We start from the raw sequence: 19,944 nt of genomic DNA, 5'->3' as shown, positions 1-19,944 counted from the left end.
CAAACAAACAAAGAGACTTAGCTCCTCCTTTAGCTCTTTGAAAATAACAAGTTTTTCCATCTTGGAAAATATGGCCTTGTGTGTTAATAGCTCACCATTTTAGATCTCCTTTTCAAGCATACTTTCCTACATCATTCATTGACATTCCTTAAATTATAGGATGTTTCACCTCTCACCATGGTAATATTGACAAGTACAACAAAACACTCAATGGTGGTATCAAAATTACATTCTGAGTCTTATTTGTATTTTTTAGTTTTACCCATTATATAAAGTCCCTCAACTGGGGAGGTGGTTGTAAACAGTAGTGCCAGGAAAATGGCTTTGAGTTCATCTGAAAGGAGTGAAGTTTACTCCCTCTGACACAGAGATGGAAGTACATATGTTGACCCTGAATATTGAACCCAAATGGGTACACATAACTTGACAAAGGATTTTCTTTATTTTTACTTACACAAGCAACACGGGAATACTTTCCCATAGCAAAATATTCAAAAGTGACTGATAAAATCAAAACCTTCCTGACCTTTTTCTGAGGGAAAACACCATTGTTTGTTTTGTATGTATTCTTTTCTTTGTCTATTATTTTCTTATATTTGTATATATATAGAAACGTAAGGTATTAATGTGTGTTTACTAAACAATATTGTCAACTCACTTTTTTTTTTATGTCTTGAGGATGGCTTTCTGCTATAGAAAACACACTTTAGAGGTATCTTTGGTTTTAAAAATTAGTAGTATATTAAAGTTTATGAAACCTAGATCTTAGGTGTAAGGGAGAGCTTACAAATCTTATTATTCTGTTCATAGAAAATTTTAATAATCCCTTGTAAGAGGTCTTTGATTAATATTAAGACCAATTTATAAAATTAGTTAAACTTCTTTATTTCAAACTTTTTTATTCATGAAAGTAATATACTATATATCTTTTTTATTTATTTAAATAAATTTATAACATATAGATCAGTAAATCACTTATAGAACATCATATTGATTAGAAATGTTTTTTTTATTTTTTTAAATTAAAAAATGGAAATGTGTTCTTATATATGTCTGTTGTGCACATGTCTGAGAGCTTATTTGGGGTGTACGCCTAAGAGTAACATTGCTGGGTCATGCAATACATATACCTTCTACTTTCTTAGGTATTTATAAATTGCACTCCAAATAGGTTACACCAGTTTACACTTTGAGTATAAAAACATCAATTTTTCTTTATCCTCATTTGCCAGTTTGATGGATGATTTAAATACAGGGTGGGGCAGAAGTATGTTTACAGTTGTGAGTAGGTTTAAAGCAATGTGAATATATTTTCCTCCAATATTTACCTATTAGTGATGTTTTATTTATTTGCCAGACTTTTGCATGAAAATAGGTATTTTATTTGCCTTTTTATTTGTGTTCTTCTGAATCTTTGTGAGGCCATGAATCTTTCTGGATATTCATTTGCCATTGTAATTTTTCTGCAATTTGGCTTTCATATATTTTCAATTGATTTTTTAGAGAGCGAGGAAGGGAGAAGGGGAGAGGGAGAAAGAGAGAGAGAGAGAGAGAGAGAGAGAGAGAGAGAGAGAGAGAGATCTTTGTGAAAGAGAAACATCAATAAATTATCTCCTGTATGCACCCCACCAGAGGATTGAACCCACAACCTATGTATGTGCCCTGACTGGGAATGGAACCTATAACTTTTTGGTGTATGAGACGATGCTCCAACCAACTGAACCACCTAGCCAAGGCTTTCTTCTATATTCATGGTTTTTTTCTAGAATCTTTAATTTTTATATTGATTTTTTTTATCATGCCAATAACACACTATTTAAATCATTATGGATTTATAATATGATTGCATATTAGGTTGAACAAGTTTTATTGTCCCAGTTATTTCTTTTTAAAACAAAAATATGTGGATTATTCTTTAAAATTTCATATAAATTTTATAATTAGCACATCAAATTTATTAAACATTCTATTGATCCTAGACATGGGATATACTAAATTTATAGATTGATTTTTGGAGAATTGACATAATTAAAATGATGACTCCTACCATCCATGAATTTGGATTTAGCCAACAGGTATTGAAGTCCCCAATTATAATTTTGGATTTCTCCATTTATTTTGTTTCATGTACTTTGTAACTCTCATATTCAATGCATAATACTTAAGATTGTTATTATGTAACTAGTGGCCCGGTGCACAAAATTCGTGCATGGGGGGGGGGTGTCCCTCAGCCTGGCCTGCACCCTCTCCAATCTGGGAGCCCTCGGAGGATGTCCAACTGCCAGTTTAGGTCTGATCCCACAGGGACATCCCTCTCGCAATCCGGGACAACTGGCTCCTAACCACTCTCACCTGCCTGCCTGCCTGATTGCTCCTAACCACTCTGCCTGCCGGCCTGCTCACCCTCAACTCCCCCGCCCCGCCACTGGCCTTCTCACCTCCAACTGCTCCCCCTTGCCAGCCCGCTCGCCCTCAACTGCCTCCCTGCTGGCCTGCTCACTCCCAACTGCCTCCCTGCTGGCCTGCTCTCTCCCAACTGCCCTCCCCCACTGGCCTGATTACCCCCAACTGCCCTCCCCTCCTGGCCTGATCGCCCCTAACCTCCTTGGCCCCGCCACCATGGCTTTGTCTGGCAGGATGTCCAGAAGGTCTCCCAGTCTAATTAGCATATTATTCTTTTATTAGTATAGATAGAGGCCTGGTGCACAGGTGGGGGCCAGCTTGTCTGCTCTGAAGGGGGTCCCCTTGGGGGGTGGGGCCAGCCTGGGTGAGGGGCCTGGGGCAGTTTGCAGGCCAGCCACATCCCCATCAGGGTGGGGGTCCCCACTGGGGGCGGTGCTGGCCTGGGCGAGGGGCTGGGGCAATTTGGGGGTGGTTTGCAGGCCGGCCAAGCCCCCAGCTTTGTCCGGAAGGACTTCCGGAAGGTCTCTGGAAGGTCTCCTGGTCTAATTAGCATATTACTCTTTTATTAGTATAGATAGATTATATAGGATAGGATTGCTTAAATGGGGGGAAAAGCCTTTTTCATCAGGAGAAGATGCTCTTGGCAGACAAAAATACTTAATCCCTATATCTGGACCGATAGCCAGCCATATGCACTATACTGCCAAACCAGTCATTAAAAAATTGAATCACTTTCTTACACCTTACACCAAACAGCTATTGCTCTTAAAACCCCTCCTCAGCCCCCACCTTAGGTTCTGCCTTTGCAGTTCACCCAGATTAGGTTCTGATTGGTTGGTTTCTATGCCAGTCAGTTTCAAAAGCTCCGCCTCCTAGGCAGCCATTGGCTCCTCGCACTTCACCCAGATTTGGTTCTGATTGGTCAGTTTCTATGCCAGTCAGTGTCTCCGGGCCTATCAACGGGCCTGATCAGAGAGGCGGAGCTGATCAGCAGCCCCAGCGGAGGCCCGAGAGAAAGAGAGATGTGGCTGCTGGCCAGGCCTGGAGGGAAAGAGAAAGGCAAGGGCTGATCAACAGCTGTCACGGAGGCTATGGATCAGACCCTGCTTCTCTCTCCAGGCCTCTCTTCCAGCCTGATCCGCAGCCCCCTCGGCAGTCAGTGCTGGGTCAGGGCACCCTTAGCGGCGGCATTCAGTGCTAACTTCTGGTCTGTCGAGGCTTCAGTTGTTTTGGATGTTACGGACCCTGGGTTTTTATATATTAGGATAACAATCCTATTGGCGAATTGATGCTTGTATCATTATATAATGTCTTGTTTGACCCTGGTAATTTTCTTTGTTCTAAAGTCTACTTCATCTAATATTAACATAGGCACTCGGACTTTCTTTTGTTTAGTGTTTGCATGCTCTATTTTCTATCCTTTTACCTTTAACCTACTTATATCATTATGTTTGAAGTGAGTGTGGTATACACCAGATCGTCAGTCATGGTGTATACCAACCTTTGCTTTTAATTTATGTGCTCAGGCCATTTGGATTTATGGTAATTATTGATACTTCAGAATTTATCTGTTGTTTTATTATTTGTTTTGTTGGTTCCCTCTGTTTTTTATTCCTCAGTTTCCCCTTTCTTGTCTTTTTCTGGGCTACTTGACCATTTTTTTAATATTCTATTTTAATTTTTCTATAGTGTCATCTTTTCAGATTAAGTTTATTTCTTCATAGAGGTTTTTTTAAGTGGTTGTTCTAGGGATTACATATATAGGTTATTGTAATTTACTATTATCAATATTTTATCACTTTAAGTGGGATATGGATACATCACCATCATTCAGGTCATTTTACCCTCCCCTTTATGATGTAGTAGTTGTCTAAAATATTGAGAACTGTATCAGACATTATTATAATTTTTACTTTTAACTGTTAAACAAAATTTTAAAAAAATTGCGAGGAAAAAATAATCTATTGGACTTACCCATATATTTACCCATTAAGTTGTTCTTTCTTTCTTTCCAGTGTTCTTAGTTTCCTTTTGGTATCATGTTCTTTCTGTATGAAGAATTGAATTCATTTCGCTGTTCTTTAATTCTGCTGGTGATAAATTCTCTTAGCTCTTAAAAAAAATCTTCAAATGTATAATTCTTATTCCTGAAGTCTACTTTCACTGGATATAGAATTTGGGGTCAAAAAGTTATTTTAGCACTTGAAAAATTTTGTAACACTTTCTCTGAACTCCATGATTTTTAATGAGTAATCAGCTATTATGTACTTGAATCATTGTTTCTCTGTAGATGATACTTGGTTCTTTTCTAGCTACTTTCAAAAGTTTTTCTCTTAATTTTCAGAATTTTGACTATGATGTATTTAGATATGGATTGCTTTGTGGTTCGCTCAGTGTCTTGAATTGTAGGTTTATATATTTAATCAAATTTGGGGAGTTTAGCCATTATTTCTCAAATATTCATTCCTTTTTTTTTCTTTCTGGGACTTTGATGACATGAATGTTAGGTCTCTTATTATCCAGAGGTCTCTAGGGCTCAATTTATTCAAATAAAATTATCATTTTTATTTTTTAATTGAATAATTTCTGTTGACCTATAGTAAAGCTAATTGATTCTATCCTTGTCCTTTCCATTCTGGTATTGAACCCATCCAGTGAATTTTTAAAAATATATTTTTTTATTGATTTCAGAGAGGAAGGGAGAGGGAGAGAGAGATAGAAACATCAATGCTGAGAGAGAATCATTGATTGGCTGCCTCCTGCACACCCTGACAGGGGATTGAGTGTGCATGTGCCCTAGACTTGAATCCAACCTGGGGCCCTTCCGTCCGCAGGCTGACACTCTATCCACTAAGCCAAACCAGCTAGGGCTCAGGTGAATTTTTTATTTAGTTTATTGTATTTTTCAGTTCTAGAATTTCCATTTAGTTTTCCTTTACATCTTCTGTTTCTTTACTGGTATTTTCTGTTTTTTAAATTTGTTTCAAACTGTTCATAATTTTGACCGCTTTTGAAAAACCAGTTTATACAAATCCAATATTTGTTAGATATTATCAACTGTTGATTGTCTTTTCTCATTTGAGTCTAGATTTTCCTGGGTTTTGGTATGACAAATCATTTTGTACTGTATTCTGGACATTTTGAATATTGTATTATAAGGCCCTGCTTCCTATTAAATCTTCTTTATCAACTTGTTTAGGTTCAGAATGCATATCCTAATACTCATTCTGTGTGTTATAGCTCAAATGTCAGTTCAGGTTATCAAGTCTGCCGTGTTCTTCTGATCTCTTTTGCTTGTGTGTTGCCGCGATGACGGCACTGCATCCCACAGTCAGAACTGAATGGGTAGGTGGAGGGCTACCACCTCTTTATTGCATGGCCGAGTTTGGAAGACAAGGTTTCATCCTCTGACTCACATGGGGAAGGTCACCTCCCAGTAGTTGAAGTGGGGCTTTGTAAGTCAGAGATCTAGAGTGCAGGCTCTGTGGGCCAGGGACACTTCCCTGTTACTGCAGGAGGAAAGTCAAAGTCAGAGTTCTGCCCAAAAACTCTGCAGGGAGGAGCACTGCCTGTTGCTACAAAGGGGCCTGGAGAGGTCAGAGTTTGCCCACGGGGCACACCCCTCATTACTATAGAGGGAAAGAGTGGAAACAGCTCTGCCCACTGGCTCTGCCACTGCAGTACCTATTGTGGTGAGGGCAGGGTATGGTATTTTTTTTTTCCCCCTGAATGTTCACACCAAGATCAGGCAGGTATGGTTAAGGTGTTTCTGTTCTGTTGGGCCAATATTTTCCTAATGCTCTGGTTAAAGAAAGCAGTCTGTCATTTAGAACCAGAGTATAAAGAATGTTTATTTCTACAAATTTATTCTATGTAAAAGACATAAAATATAAGACTAAGACATTTAAAACTCATGTAACAAATCATGCTTATTGAGAATGAGGAAACCATATGCAAAGCAATACTAATTTCAGCAAAAATATCAATTATTGAAGCATATGAATATTTAAAACTGGAATATCTTTTACTTTACATATATAAAGGAATACCACAGAGAAAAACTGAGCTATTGGATTGAGCTGCTTGTGAAAAAACCGACAGCTATTGATTTGGGAATCGTTACTATGGTTGACTCCATGGCAACCATTGAGATGAAAGGTGAATGAGAAGGAGAAAGAGGAAGAATTTAGGTGATGGGGGAAAAGGAGGACCTATGTAATACTTTCAACAAAAAGATTAAAAAAAAGAAAAATCAAAGGAAATTGCACAGTTCACTATGAAAGTTCTTCATTTATAACAGTTTGTCCTTTTTGTAGCAGAACTTGCTAAAATTTCCCTAACTTAAATTTATCATAACATTGTTTGGTCAGAGGGAAAAAAAGAATTTAGGTGAGAATCCCAAGGGAAACCCAGAGAAAAGAGAAAAAAGGAGGGTCCCAGAGGGACTTCTAAAAAGATTTATCAAAGGTTTAAGAGGGGCCTGGAGGATCAGTGAGTTCTCTATGACTATTGAAATAGGAAAAAAAGTACCATTTTGAAAAGCAACCATGGGTTGATATAAGTTGTCTTTAACTTAATCATCCATTACAATAATTACTATTACCGCTTTACCACTAAAATGAACATAATTTATAAAAGTAAATAATTATGACAGTTATGGGCATGTAAGGATTTTTTATTGTTGTTAATCCTCACCCAAGGATATTTTTTCCACTGATTTTTAGAGGGAGTGGAAAGGAGGGAGGAAGGCTGGGAGGGAGGGAGGGAGAGAGAAACATCCATATGAGAGAGACACATAGATTGGTTGCCTCCTGCAACCAGCCAGGGCTGGGGATTGAACTTGCAATCCAGGTATGTGCCCTTACCAGAAATTGAACCCAAGACCCTTTGGTGCATGGGCCCACACTCTAACCACTGAACATACTGGCCAGGGCCAAGTAAGCATTTTACTTAAAGAGGAAAGGCACCCTATTGCATTAGATAGCTTAAACAAATTATTTATCTGATGAGTATGCATTTAAAACAGATAGATACAAGTTTTATAGATTAATAAAAAATCATTGACAGGTTTTCAATATTTACAAGAATGTTTTATTTATTTACTTCATAGCAGTTTAATCTTTCACTATACAGTTGAGAGTGTGAATTTAGAGGTTGTCTGTTAAATCTTTTTGAGTAAATTAAAAGCTAACTCATAGCCTATACCCGAAAATGAAGTTTAATTATGTTAAAAATTCTGAATCGTATTATTTGAACATAAATGCATTTATATGATTTTAAAGTAATTACAATAACATCAGTAATGAATAGCAAAACATTACTGGAGATTCTGTTAGGCCTAGATTAATAAATGAATTAAAATTATAATTAGCAGCTTGTGAGCAAATGGTGCTTAAAAACAACAAATGCAAATAGTGCTTGAAAACAATGCCATAAATATCTCCCATATTTTGTAATTATTAATTAGCAAACTACTCTTTTTCAGATTGGATCAAGGAAAGCTTCAATGCAGCTAATGAAATTATCATAAATTTGAAATTACCCTGGCCTGAATTATATTTTGTTCTAAAGCTAAAAGCTTAATTTACATTTTAAAATTTAAATGCTTTTCATTTTCCTTCTCTGAAACCTTTCCTCAAGCCTAACAATTTTGTTAATAGTCAACCTTTCTCTCCATGAGTCACATCAATAGTAAATTGAATGAAATCAGGATTCTTTTCAGCCTTTTGAAAATCCGTTTAAATTGCTGGGATAGGGGCTATGTGCACCAGCTTTGAAGACACTTTATGTTACCAATCTTGACTTATAATGATCTCAATTCACACAGACTAGGGAAAGGTGGAGAAGTTTTGTGTGTATCATCAATGATAACTTATTTTCCTCCATATTAAACTCTATATTCAATCCTATAAAGAACCTCTAATAAAATCTTTTATTATACCTGATGGCTAACATGAGTGTTACCTTTAGGAATACTACAATAGTCCATGATTTCTGTTACAAAAAAAATGAAATGATACCTTTGAAGAATTAGAAAAATGATTAGTACTCATATGCCAATGATTTCAATAAAGCTAGGGGGGAAAAGATGAATACTAGGGGGAAAATATTTGAAAATGCAGTACTTCATTCTTTTCTATTCCATTTCAAATATGATTTCATATCTAGTATTCCTCCAGTCATTATTATTATAGCCATATTTTATCTGAACATACCTAGGTAATAGCAAGGCACAACTGTGAGGAGTGGGGGGGGGAGGGGGGGAGGGTACCATTTACAATTAGCACAACGTGAATGGTGCCCCCTAGAGGCCCTGGCATCAGTGCTTGCTCCTACACAAAATACCACGATGTCAAAGATCAATATGATGCAAACAGTCTAATAAGGGGAAACAAATATGTGGAAACAAACTTTTGATGGAATCCAAAAAGCAACAAAGAAATATGTTCAATATGCTATGGGAGTGCAAAGGTAGGATGTACAAGCCTGAAGGAGTCCCAGAAGGCCTCCCAGGCCCACAGCCTTCTTTGCTTTTAAAGAGGTGTCAACTGAGAGCAAGTCTTCACAATTAGAACAGGGCAGTTAGTTATAACAATGAGCTGCCATTTCCTGAACTCTCAGTAGGTCCTAAGCCCTATGCCAAGTAATCAATCTGCCCTGCTTTCTATATAATTCCTAGAGCCATCGCATGTCGTCAGTATTATTATCATCCCCATTTTACTGATAAGGAATCTTGATGTCCGGAGAGGTGAAATAGCCAGTCAAGGTCACACAGGTCTTCTAAGAGGTGGAGGTGGTATGGTGGGGAGCTGGATCTAGCAGGTAAGGTCATGCAGTGAGGGGCCTCTTTAACACGTCAGAGTGTGAATAGAGACTGATCCCTGCATGGGAATTGGGTGTATTCTCACTAAGGGTCAGGGTTGTGGATTAGTAAAGGGTGTTTTTAGGAAACCAAGGAAAATAAAAGAAATAACATGCAGTCCTGAGATTAGCACCCTTGAACAGTGACTTTTGTGACAAATGTATAGCTTCCCACTACCCTACTCACGTCTGGATTCAAATCCTGCCTCTATCAATGTAGCTTTTATGACTTTGAGAAAGTTATTTAACCCCTTAACCCTTACTCCTCTCCATGAAAACTACATGAATTATTCTTTGCTAAAACTCAATAGTAAGCACTTAATAAATGTTAAAGTTCTTACTATTGACCTCAGGGAGTAGGGTAGGATGAGTTGGGGATGAGGGTCACAAATCCTCAGAAATACTGTGCGAAATTTTGTGTGTGGGCGCATAAAACTATAGAGAAAATTGGAACTTATATTTACATATAAGTGTGCAAAAAACATCACATTCTTTAATAAACTTTAAATCAAATTAAACTTGACCTTAAGGCCCCATCTGCCTTGGACAGCAGCAAATCCAAGCTTGGTCATTATTGATAGCCTCCCAGCCCCATCCTTGGGCAGCACAAAGGTTCCCGAATTTTCTGGGAGGCCTCCCATGAATGGATTGGCAGGTTATGCTCTACACAACCTCAGGGGCACCATTCACATCTCAAGAGGCTTGACCACATTCTAGGAACAGGAGGGAGGTACAAATAGAGCATGAAACAACCCACCAATTAACATTTCAATAAATTATCCAGCCACAGGCATTTTTTTCTTTTTTTGAGGGAAGAAGAGAGTCCATACCTTTCATTAGATTCTCAATGCAAAGAGGGAGGCTGATTTGACCCAGCAAAAGAGATGGATGTCAAACCTCTGCACTCCACAAAGCAGGAAAACATCACATTTGCATTGATTATAGACCCTTTTCATAGAACTGACACATCTATGAGCTTTGAGTGGCCTCATTATTTTTTTTATTAAATTGGGTAAGGGTGGGGCTCCCCATTCAACCTAAATGCAGATGGGGTCATTGTGATTGAACCGCAATATACACAATAGGTAATAAATTCTGGGAAAATGAAATCTGTCATCAGACCACTCTTTCACACAACAACAACAAAAACTGAGATGGGGTGTAACATTGGGACTTGAAGCAAAGAAGTTTCCAAGATAACGAGGCAGGATTGCATTCACTGTGTTATAAAGCATTTGGGGGCCTCTTCCATGGATAAAACAGGAAAGGGCCATTATTGATTCAGTAAAAAGTATATAAAATGACTTACTGGACACAAGATCATGTAGATAATAGAAGGAGCCTGTGGAACACACAAAGGTTTTGTAAATAAATGTGGATACCTGAATGGTAGCATCATTATCAGCCTCAACTTCAAATACAGGGAAAAAGTACTTTCAGCAGGTTAATAGGAAAAATGCTCAGATTAATGAAGAAAGCCCACACTAAATCATATCTGTCATTTTAAGTGCTTATTATAAAAATTATTTTTACCAACATTTAATTTTTATAAAGTTCAATTGATCAGACCTAAATCCATGATTAATCACTTGGGTATGACTCGATGTAAATGGGTACTAATGAGCAGTACGCAAATGGGGACTCCTAATGAGTCCCATTTTTAGTATTGTTCTTGCACTAAGATGTGTCCGCTTTCTATATCCCATTGCCTTTGCATGAATCTGGAAGTTCCTATTTCTTGACAGTTCAATTTAATCGTTTGTCACTTTGATTCTAGAGTTCTTTAATAATTTAAAAATCAATGCTCTTAGAGTTTTTGACATGTCATACAATCATACTTTCTATTTCTTTGTCATCACACACAAAAAAAACCATCATTCATATAGATAGCTGAATATTCTTCACTGGTGTGTGGGCAGCATGGTATAATGCAAAGTACCTGAAACTTGAGTTGGAGAGGTTCAAATTATACAACCTGTTTCTTTGTTTGTTTCTTTGTTTGTTAAATGGGCACATGTATTGCAGTGCCACGCTTAATACTAGTACTAGTGGCTCAGTGCATGAAATTTGTGCACATTAAAAGGGAATTAATTAGAGGAAATATTTTAATTGCTATTTGCCCTTTCTCTATAATAGAAGTGTCAGAGATGAAAGAAAATTTGTAAAATGCATATGAAAATCTCCCTCCTTTCAGAGTCTGGGGTGCACCGCGGGACCTAGAGTCAAGTCCCTGCCCACCACCTGCACGCACTTCAAAAACACAGGAGACCCAGACCTGGCCGGCCCCACCCCTGTCAAGCCCCTCCAGGAGGGGGGCACAGCCTCAGGTCCCACGATCTGGCACTGGGTGTGGGGGGGGGGCAGTCTCAGGTTCCCCATCAAGCCTTGCCAGGTGGGGGGTGCAGCTTCAGGTCCCCCAGCCCAGGGCCAGGGCAGGGGGCAAGGCCTGAGGTCTCCCAGCCTGGCGCCGAGGTGAGTGGCATGGCCTGAGGTCTCCCGACTGGTAATGAGGCAGGGGGCATGGCCTGAGGTTTCCAGGCCTGGCGCCAGGGCAGGGACATGGCCTGAGGTCCCCCATCAAGCCCTGCTGGGTGAGGGGCATGGCCTGAGGTCCCCATCAAGCCCTGTGGGGTGGGGGACACGGCCTGAGGTCCCCTGTCAAACCCCGTGGGGTGGGGGGCACGGCCTAAGGTCTCCTGGCCCAGTGCATGGCCTGAGGTCCCCCATCAAGCCCTGCCAGGCAGGGGGCGCTGCCTGAGGTCCCTTTCCCCAGCCAGGCGCCATGCAGCCTCAAGTCCCTGCTGTTCAGTCGTGACGTTACGGCGCCCCGGCTAATTTGCATATTCCTCTATTATATAGATAGATGTAAAATGTCTAGCACAGTGTTGGAAAATAATCAGTTCTGAGTAAATAGTTTTTCTTAGTTCAAAGTAAAAATACTAAATTACTTATAGGCAGTCTATTTTATCTTGTGAGTTTCGGAATGATGGATGTTTTGAGCTGGAAAGGCCTTCCGTATAAACTTTTATTTTATAGTGAGGAAACTGAAGACTTGAGGAGTTGAAAAGACTTGTTCAAAGGAAATGTCTAGTTTTATCAGTAAATAGCTATTTGTGAATTAAAAAATGATAACATTACATCATCACCAGAAACCAATTACTTATGTATTAAATAATGATCTATAGCCTGGAACAGTGATTTTCAACCTTTTTCATCTCATGGCACATATAAACTAATTACTAAAATTCTGCAGCCAACCAAAAAATATATTTTTTGCCTATATGACCAAAAAGTAGGTATACTTTTGATTTATTTATACCAGATGGCTATTGTTGTGCTGGCTGTGGTCTTCTTTTTTTTTTTTTCAATCTAAGGGAAAGAGGTCATTGTCCCTGACTAAATCATCAGGTATTGCATGTTTTAAAAATTCTTGTGGCACACTGGTTGAAAATCATCCTAGAAGTATGGCCTAGCACCACATGTAAAATGTGAAAAAGAATGAGAAAATTTAAATTCCTCTTCTTAGACATATTTTTCAGTTTAATTTGTTTATTTAGTTAAACAGTGGAATCAATTTATTGTTCTAACTAATTACCTACTTACACTTTTATCATTATTATATATTCCATATTAAAGAAAAGGACTAAGTCACATGTGGCATATTATGAGAAACAATAAGCCATGTAATTGTGGATCATTGTCCATTTATAACAAAATAGAATTATTGAAAATAGATTCATTAGCATATAATATGGTTCATTTGGTCTATTTCTGATGTTCAAAACTTAGTAAATTTTATTTCCCACTATATCCGTTGTATCAGATTTATATACCAAAAAAATCTAAAGAGGTAGATTTCCATATAAAAGAAGAAGTCATGATATAAAATAGTGGTTTTCTAGAAATTGCACTGTGGCAGTTCTGCCTTCCTGTGGTTATTCAACAACACTTCAGCTTATATAATCACTACACTAGCCTCCCTTACAGAGCCCACAGGCACCCAGGTCGGTCACCATGGAAACAGATTCTGAATCAGAGTGGCCCCATCCTAATACTGTGCAAAGAGCCTCTTCTCGGAAAAAGTTATTTTATTTTTTATTTTAAATACATTCTCCCAAATTACAGGTATACAATTTCTGAGTACTTGCTCTGGTTTCTTATAAGTGTAATCTGACCACTAAGTGTCTGAGCACACACAATTTCTTGAACAGCAATGGAAAGCTGATACAAACATTTAAATACAGATTGTGTTTTGATTCTGGGCACCATTTTGAAAAGAAAAAGGAAATAACATTTCAGAATAAAAAACATCTAAAGCAATAGGTAGGGGAGAGAAAATCAACTCTCATCTTTATGTTGCAGCAAGAGCTCTCTTATACTTGTTTTTTAAAGGCTCTTCAGATGCATACATTTAAGCAAATAGAAGACTATTTTTTCATTAAAATATTTGTTAAAAATAAACAAACACGTGTGACAAGGGCCATGTTTGTAAACACACAATAAAATTCTCTTTTATCTGTATAGCAGAGAGTACACAGATTTGCTAAAGATCCCCCCGCATTTCCAGGAAGCCAATAAAACCTTTGGAGGCTGCAGTGGCAGCTACTTTCTCATTTCCTGTTTGCTGTTTGGACAGGCTTTGCAGCTGTGGTGATGAATATAATCAGGAAGGCTGATAAAAAAGCTCACAGTTACATAGTAGGACTCCTCATCGCACTCCCTCATCCACTAACTCATTTGAAACGAAAGGTAGGGTTTTCTCCCACCCCGTGCCCCTTTAGAAAAGATATTTATGTTTCATTTCAAGTTCCCTTCTAATCTAGGACCAAGCAAGAGAAAGAAATTCACACAATAACTCATTGTGCAGTATTCTGGTTGCAAAGTCAGCTCAACTTTTTATTTCTTTTCTTCTAGAGCCTTAAATTCAACTCTTCCTTTATGCCATATTTCCATGTTCAGCCGTCCTTGATACCACTGATACCAGGCATTTTAAAGCTCTCTGAAAGGTCTCCCTTTTTCCTTTCCTCTTGGCTCCATTCCTACTGTGTTTTCTAATGCGGATAATCCTTCCTGACCCCCATCAGCCCTGTAACTTAGGGAGAATGTACATTCTTAACCGCATCCTACAGATGAACACATGTGCGGTCCCACAGAAAACAGGGCTAGCGTCCGAGTGATGTTGGATCCCCAGAACTCTGGTCTCAGGGCTCCTGTGAATTTCTCATCTTTTTCCTGTGGGCTCCCTCATTTGCAAAATAATGTGGATTCCAGTCCTTGGCTTTCTAACTGAAGGAAAGAGGAGGAAGGTCCGGGTGGCTGTGTCAGGGACCTTTGACACTGCTGTGCAGGCCAGCTCCACTTTTTCAGACCCCAGTATATTTAAAAATGAAGAAACACAGACGTAGGGTTGTACTACAGTTACTATATCCACAGTTAGCAATTACATTTGTTTAGACTCTAGAGGAACCAAGGACCTTACCATGCTGCCTGTGTCTCTCTGTGACTGTATCATTTGGAAATAAAAGTAAAGGTCCACATTTTTGGTCCTTAATGAATTTGAAGTCCTGGCCCAAAGCCCTCTTGTATCCACAGAGGAACGCTCCAACATAAACTTGAGTAGCTCAGAGGACAGTGGTGGTAGCAACAGAGGACTTGATGTCATTGCGGCAAAGATGGCAGGTTAATAACACTTAATACCTGTGTACCAGGGACAATTCTAAATATTTTAGGTCTACTCACATAGTGTTTTCTTAGGCAGGTTCAATTGTTATCCACAGTTTTTTATACATGGAGAAACTGAGGCACAGGAAAATAAATTACTTGGCCAAGTTTGCACAACTGGTAGCAGGATTGAGCCGGTGCTCTTACTGGACACAGAGCAGAAAGCACAAGGATCAGAGAGGGAGAGGGAGTGTCCTCAGACTCACAGCAAAGGGAGGTGTGTGGATGTGCGGTGGTGGTGAGGACTTATAACATCAGGAATAAAACAGGGTGGGGGCAACACGTGTCACTTTGGACGCCCTCCCACCCCCCCACATGCCTGCATCCTGTGGTCAATTCCAAGGGCGGAAGGAACTGGACAAACAAGGTTGATATCTGCACTCACATTCTCTCCCCATAGGCCATATGATGTGTTCAGATCACAGTCAAAAATGCCTTTTTTCAATGACACCTGGAATCAAATCCAGCTTCATGGGCCCAAGACTTGGGCTGCTGTGCAGGCCCTTGGGCTCTGAATGACCCAGCACTTGGATTAATGCTCTCCTGTCACCATCTTGAAAGTCTTATTAATTTTTTTTTATATTTTATTGATTTTCCACAGAGAGGAAGGAAGAGGGATAGAGAGCTAGAAACATCGATGAGAGAGAAACATCGACCAGCTGCCTCCTGCACACCCCCCACCGGGGATGTGCCCGCAACCAAGGTACATGCCCTTGACCGGAATCGAACCTGGGACCCTTCAGTCCGCAGACTGACGCTCTATCCACCGAGCCAAACTGGTTTCGGCTCTTATTAATTTTTGAACCAGGGGTCTCGCATTTTTGTTTTGCACTGGGCGCCCCACCCATGCTGCCGTCGGCCCTGTGTGGAACCCTGAGCCATCTGCAGAAGTCTGTAGCTCCGATCTTCCAGGGGAGGCAAGATTCTGGTTCCCCCGATTCCTCCGGAACTGCAGGGCTAGAAATATGCAGCTGCCTGTCAGCGGATTTGCATTTGACTGCAATGTCATGCTTTTCCTCACCAGGGAAGGCAGTCAGCTCTCACTAATAGGGGCTTTGATGATGCTCTGCCAAGGTCCACGTGCACCGCCTGGAGGGAAGAGGCTCAGGCCAGGCTCCAAATTCAACAGCGGGGTTAACTACAAGGGACCCTCTTTGCAGAATGATAAAACACCGTTAACTTCAGCAAGGTTTGCAGCTGGCCGCAGGTCTGTGCATAAAACACCACTCCAGTCCTCCCGGAAATTTGTATTTCCCTTTCCACAGAGTGCGTGTAACTTAGGCATGCTGTAGTTAAGTCAAGATTTGCCAAAACCATTTCTCAAGTAGAGAAAATCAAACTGCCTCGTACAAGGAAGCCAATCTGATAAGTCCTCTATTTCCTCTCCCGATGCTCCAGCTGTTTGGCACTAGAATAAAGGATGGCTCACCAGTGAGTTTCCATGGAATCGGTTGCTCCTGAGGCCTTTTCTGACGTGAAGGGGAGTGAGCTGATTTTCTCCACCAGGGCAGTAATGATACCAGTGAGAAGAAACTATGAGGGGGGTTGGGGGGGAGAGATTTTAAGAGGGGAGGAAAGCCAACTTCTCAAAGAAGACAAAAGGGGAATTTTGCGCCTCTATCCTTCAGAGGAGCCTGGACACTCATCTTCAAGGAGATCCGTGGGGCTGCGCTGAATGAATAATGACGGCTAACGTCTTCTGGCACTGACTATGCTCCAGACGCCCTTGTAAGGGCTTTACACATGTCAACCTAGTTAATCCTCACAACAGGCCAATGAGGTAGGCATCGTTATTATTATCTCTACTTGGAAGGTTAAGGACCCCAGGCACCGAGAGGGTAAGCAGTTAAGTCAGGAAAGCAGCTGCGGGCTGCAGGAGCTCCAGGTTCACCCAGGACAATAGCAGGCGGTGAAGAGTCCCCGGTGGGGCCTGGCTGCGTGTGCAGCTGCAGAGGCTGCGTCCTGTTCGTCCTCACAATAAACCCCCATTAAGGAGGGAAGCGCGATTGGCCGCCCTCGCTCTTGCAACCTGAAAGAGCCTATAGAATACAGATCCCATTGTGAATGCTTTTGTAATTTGGAGATTCCTTTTTTTTTTTTTTTATAATGTCTAAATGGAATAATCGGCCCCTTAATGTATCCGAGGGGAATTCAGGATAGGGCTGAAGAAGCGGCTCCTGCGTCTGAGGCATGTGCAATCATTGTTGGACGGACAGGGCCAACAGATGGAGGACAATAGTGAGGGACTCGAGGGCTGGTGTACGCAAATGCCCAATGCCCCTGTGGTCTTTGGCCACGGAGGATGTGTGAAAGGAGAGAAGGGAAGGCTGCTCACTCACTGGCTAGCAAGTTAGGTGTGATGGGGGCTGGAAAGGAGAGACTGGGTGGCTTTGGGCATGTTTTTTTTAATCTTTAGACTTCACCTTCTTCAGCTGTAAAATAAAGTCATCAGTGATCTCAAAAACTCCTTCCAGATTTAAGATTCAATAAAATCCCGACCTTTTTTGGTAAGGCTGGATTTTCATGTACGGTTTCTGCTAAAAGTTGAGGCACAGTGTAACTGATATGGCCCAGACTGAAGACCACAGGGTCAGGTTGATACAGTTTCCTGACCTCACATTAGCTTCCAAGAGCATTCATGTCGTGAACTTTAGCACTTTAGCTTTTCTTAGTTATTCAATTTATTGATTGCCCCAGCCATATACAGGGGTGGGCAAAAGTAGGTTTACAGTTGTTCCTATGGAAAAATATATTATACAAGAATAAATAATAATACAAGAATAAACTCTTCTTTTCATGTACTCACAACTGTAAGCCTACTTTTGCCCCACCCTGTATATGTCTTAGCCATTTGTTATTTTTTTTAAAGGTATTTTTTTAAAATATATATTTTATTGATTTTTTACAGAGAGGAAGAGAGAGGGATAGAGAGTTAGAAACATTGATGACAGAGAAACATCGATCAGCTGCCTCTTGCACACCCCCTACTGGGGATGTGCCCGCAACCAAGGTACATGCCCTTGACCGGAATCGAACCTGGGACCCTTGAGTCCGCAGGCCGTCGCTCTATCCACTGAGCCAAACCGGTTTCGGCCATTTGTTATTTTTTTTTTTTTGCTAAAATATAAAAATAGGATATATGTAGACTGTAGCACTTAATAGCTTCATGTTTTGATATTTTTAAAGAAATAAAATTTACCAAATGAAATAATCAGGCAACTTGGTCATTATCGTTTAAATTTTTTCCTTGTGTTTTTATTGTGTTTGTATATTTCTTTCAGCATTCTAAGTTATTTTAACCCCCAATAACTGATTATAATTGCTTAACACACAGTTTCAAATCAACGGGTTCTTTGGCAAAGATTAAACACATGTTAAAATTCACTTTATGTCATTATGCACAACATATTTTCAACAGTAAAATGGTTTTCTATCCCAAACTGGCATGTGGTTAAGATAAATAAATTATCTGGTATTTTTTTATCATTGAAATATAGAAACAATAATGAAGGAAGAGAGACTCAGGAGGTATTTTTGCAGTACAATCCTTAAGATGAGGTGACTTTCTCTAACCTGGCAACTATTCTATAGAGCCCATAAAGCAGTTGTTCTTGAGTGCCAGACCACAGCACTGGCATTAAGCCAGTTCTCAGGTCTCACCCAAACTTCCAGGGGCCCAGCCGTCTGTGCTATGACAAGTATTCCTGAGGATTCTGAAGTACCTTAAAGTCTGAGAGCCACTATCAGAATCAAGGCTGCCCATGGAATAGAATAGACCATAAATTATGTTTAATGACTATCTCTCCTTACACCAAAAGGTGTGAGTGCTCCCTGCTACAATGCCCCAGCCCCTCACCCTCCTGTGTTTTGTGTTCTTCTCACAGTACATTCTACTCTGACTTGTGTAGTCAGTAATGTCTACTTTCTTGGATTAGACTATAAAATTCCTGAGATCGGGGCTGCATCCTACTCATCTTTCTTCCCGAGTATATCAGTGTCAGACGCATAATAACAACTCAATAATTGTAGAATTGTGGGAGGGCTGCCAGCCAAGTCCAGAGGGTCATCGGATAGCTTTCGGATAAGGCTATTAGCTGTATAAGCTAGGTGTACATTGCATGCCTGTCCCAAAATATTCCCTTGCAGATGACTGACATTCATTCTTTGGAGATTTATAGAACGCTTACAACCCATGTTTAAAATACCAAATCCACCTAAGAGGGATCGGGAAATAGAAGAAAGAGCTGGAGGATGAGCCTAGCTCTTTTACCCCCTGGAGCTATCAAGAGGCAGCGTATAGACACTAGAAAGGAACAGAGCTGGGAAACAGGAACAAATCTTTGATTTCACAGTCTTGCCTGGGGCCTTGACTGACAGTAGCTGCTGTTTTAACCTCCATCTGTGGCTTCACGCCTTTTTAGAAGAGACTCACGAAATCTCACTCTGGTCTTATAGGGAATATTTTCAGCCTCAGAGAAAAATTGGGAGCATGAGAAGCAAGCTCCTCTTGCTTTCCCACACCCAAAGACAGAGACTCATAAAACAACAACAATCTGAAAAGAGGAATCTGAAGACACACGGTACAGAACATAGTTAGTTTGTTATCGTAGGTGCTCTTCTTCTGAACATCATTGTGTGAAAACAAACAATGAACGGACAATTCTCTCTCCCTTATAATAATGATTAATTTATATTTACGTATTTATTTGCCACTGGCGTCTTGAAATTCATTCTATAGCATCATAAACCCATGGCAAATTCTGAACAGAGAAATCCATGGTAGGAAAATAGGATCAGAAAAGATATGGTGTATGTGGATAAAAACCCCCTAATTTTTCATCCATATTTGTGATTTCATCTCAATCACGACTTATCTGCATTGGCTCAGATTTGTTTTTTTTTTTCTGGGATACTGCAGCTGGTTTCGCAGGTTCATTTGCCGAGGAACACTGCCATCAA

General features: G+C 40.0%; 1 protein-coding gene across 1 annotated transcript in view; it reads right to left on the bottom strand.

The window, feature by feature from the left end:
• Positions 1-16,100, bottom strand: part of PON2 (paraoxonase 2) — a 53,756-nt gene extending 37,656 nt beyond the window's left edge. Inside the window, exon 1 of the mRNA XM_008148889.3 lies at positions 16,088-16,100. The gene's annotated coding sequence lies outside the window, so the exon portion shown is untranslated. The remainder of the gene's footprint in view (positions 1-16,087) is intronic.
• Positions 16,101-19,944: the final 3,844 nt, after the last annotated feature.

This window comes from Eptesicus fuscus, chromosome 14, assembly GCF_027574615.1.
Source record: "Eptesicus fuscus isolate TK198812 chromosome 14, DD_ASM_mEF_20220401, whole genome shotgun sequence".
Taxonomy (NCBI): Eukaryota; Metazoa; Chordata; class Mammalia; order Chiroptera; family Vespertilionidae; genus Eptesicus; species Eptesicus fuscus.
Note: the sequence above shows the minus strand (reverse complement) of the source record. Positions and strands in the feature narration are given on the sequence as shown.